The sequence below is a fragment of the Dysidea avara genome, chromosome 6, assembly GCF_963678975.1.
Source record: "Dysidea avara chromosome 6, odDysAvar1.4, whole genome shotgun sequence".
In the NCBI taxonomy this organism is placed as follows: domain Eukaryota; kingdom Metazoa; phylum Porifera; class Demospongiae; order Dictyoceratida; family Dysideidae; genus Dysidea; species Dysidea avara.
In genome coordinates this window covers 127,430-130,923 of record NC_089277.1, presented here as the reverse complement: position 1 = coordinate 130,923, position 3,494 = coordinate 127,430, and positions in this window count along the sequence as shown.

The following is a 3,494-nucleotide window of genomic DNA, read 5'->3' as shown; positions in this document are numbered from 1 at the left end:
CATGCTCAACAATCATGTCATTACTTTTACAAAGTCTTCTCCACCTAGCTTTCAATCTACCATACGCATTTTCAACAACAATTCTTGCACGAGACAAGTTGTAATTAAAGTTCTTCTGTCCTTGCGTTAGGGCTGAACCATGAGGAAACGGCTTCATTAACCATGTACTTAAAGGATACGCGGAGTCAGCAACTACAAATATTATATCCACTTCTTCAATCCTCACCTTATCTCCTTGCAAAATATTGTTTTCACTACCCAATTTAAATATCTTTGAGTTAGCAAATACACGTGCATCATGCACGCTACCAGGCCAGCCCACATAAACATCACGAAATAAATATTCATGGTCTACAACACCCTGTAAAATTACTGAGTACCAGCCTTTCCTGTTGTAATAGTCTGTGTGGTTTAATGCTGGAGGTTTAACAGGTATGTGGCATCCATCCACTGCACCACCACACTGAATCATTCCCCATTTCAGTCTGAATCCATTTACCACATGTACAAGTTGTTCATCCATGGGAAACTGTATGTGTACTTCTTCAAGAGTATCCTAACAATTGCCTCACAAGTGTCATGAACTATCACGCACACAGTACATCTTGCTACTCCAAATAAGTGACCTATAGTTCTATATTCCCCACAAGTAGCCAAACACCATAGAGTAATTGCCACTCTGTGTGGTACAGCAATTGCTTTGCGTAGCACAGTATCCTGTTGTTTAATCAAAGGACTCAGTTGTGTGCAGAGGTAATCAAAGGTATGTTTGCTCACTCGAAAATTCTCCATCCAATCCTCCTCTGAAAATGTCTTCAACACAATATCATCCCACCAGTGTGTGGATCTAGTAAAAAACCAAAGACATGCATACATACGTATAAGCACCCATGCAATTACCAGATATAAAATACAGCACAGCCTGTAGCTTCTTTTCTGAAGGCCACTAGATTAATACTTGCAATTGGCCGTCCAAATTAAATAAGCTAGCTAGCACAAGCAAATATGGCTACTTGTGTATTTTTTTACCTATCAAATTTCCACACTATTTTGGGACGAGGAATGGAATACAAGAACGAAGTAGCAACAAACAATACCATTAACCAACTAGTGCAGTACTCCCCACGCTTGGATACTCTTCGTGACAAAAGTCTTCGTCTGCTAAGGTTTTTTGGTCGCTGTCTTAGGAGTCTCTCGTACTTTGCTCTACAGGCGTTATCAGTAGCGAAGGAGTGAACAAGAATAGCCATTGGCTTATTACCGACAGTCGCCATTGTATAACCAAATGCCACAATCAGTTGATAGATCGATAGTTAAAATTACGCATGCGCAATAACACATTAACTTGTAATCAGCCTTCAAATTCATAGCAAGTGTAAACAGGAGTCACAAAACAGAGTTGACCCCAGGTCAAAGTCTTACCCGGGTAGCTTGGTTGCAGTGTAAACGCAGTATTACTGTTACTGAATTAGGGCTTGTACCAGCAGGGAGTCAAGATGACTCCATGCTCGTGGCAGGAGCATTGGCAGCTGAGTTTCATGATTCCTGTGCATACTCTAACTTATTACCTTCTGAATTTACTTTACACCAGAGCTTATTGTTGACAAAGATGGAATCATTCCTGATTCTGATGTACCTTCGCTCTGTACCTTGGTCAATTAGAGATCTCCTCTCTTTGAGGAGTAATCGTTCCTTTTGACGCTCATGTAGAGTCATATCAGGTTTAATGTACACAGGAGCTTCTAGCTTGCCCTTGGAGCTCAGAATCTCGAGTGCCATGTTTGAACGGAGGAGTTTAACAAGTAGTGGTCTAGGGCATTCACTTTTGGGGTCATAATTCCCAAGGCGATGAAGGTCTTTTATGTCACTTGGTTCAATATCATTGTCTGCATTGGATAGAGCTTCTATGACAATCTCTAGTTCCTTCTTAAGACGAGTTTGACGATTAGTATTTTGTGGACATTCTGGAATTCCATATACCACTATATTGAATTTCTTCTCAGCATCACTGGCACTTTGAACTGAGTTGGTTCCTTTAGAGGCAGTATTGGAGAGAAGAAGTGCTTGAGGTTTAGACGTCTGTTGTGCCGTTTGTTGGAAGCTGTCTAATTTACGCTTTAATTCAGAAAAAGTAGTTTGGAGCTGAGTAATGGTAGACATAAGATTCTCTATTTCAGCTTTCTGAGCTTGCAGTTCACAGTATAAGCAGAAGTAAGTGTGGTCTTCTCCGGAATCACTAAGTGCGGCAAAGTTTGTGACTGACAAACCAGCACATCTGCGATGAATCCACGCTTCACAATATCCTTCACAATAAATGGAGTCCTCACCTTTCCTATGTTTGGAGGGTTCCTTGATAGTTTCATCACAAATAGGGCAGACACTGTTCCTTTTCGTCTTTTTCTCACGATTATTTGAACCATCCTTTGATCTGGGTCTCTTAAGAGATAGTGCACCTGGGGCCGGTGTGGAGATAGCGTCCAAGGACTGTGACATTAGCTACTGGTGGGAAAACTACGACTCTACCTTTTATTTTTTCAGCCGAGTCAAGGATCGTAGCTAGCTTGTTTTCTTTATTTAAACCAATGTATAAGCGCCTATTTATGGCAGTGTATTGCTGCAATTAGCTTTCACTTTGGGTTAAAGGATGATATTATGCAACAGCGCCTTCACTTCCCTTCACATAAACTGCTCTTAATCGCAGAGATAGTGGCGACCTCGAATATCTTTAGCACACAACGTCTTCGTGTTCGCTGAGACAGTGGCAACCTCCGATATCTTTAGTATACAACCTCTCCGTGTTCGCTGAGATAGTGGCGACCTCGAATATCTTTAGTACACAACGTCTTCGTGTTTGCTGAGACAGTGGCGACCTCGAATATCTTTAGTACACAACATCTTCGTGATCGCTGAGATACACTGAGTGGCGACCTCGGATATCTTTATTATATACTAATCAAATGCACTGAAATCGCTGGGATCACTGGCATAAGCTTTCTTCCGCCCACACAAAATGTACAGAATGGTACTTTTTTATTATTATTATTATTGGGGGTACAGGTAAGGAGGCAAAGCCTGTAAAAACCTGATCTATACAATCAAACTACTACAAAAATAACTATACAATATCATACTGGTAATCATAATAAAATATATCTAGGTGTGTCTTAAACAAATTGGTTGAATGAACATTAACTGAGTCATATGGGAGTCCATTCCAATCATTTATAATTCTTACTGAATAAAAGTGACGGCGTGGCAAGCAGGTAGCGTGTGGTTTATAGATCTTTAAATCATGACCTCTTGTTATAGAAGATGATCGAAGGGTGAATAAAGATGAGCTATCCATGTCCAGCATGTTATGAAATAGTCTGTATGTGTAAATTAAGTCCCCTCTACGACGTCGATATCTGAGAGATGGTAAGTTTAGGTGGTTTAATCTGTCAACATATTGCAAGTCTTTAATTTCGCTCACTAACTTGGTAGCTCTTCTTTGA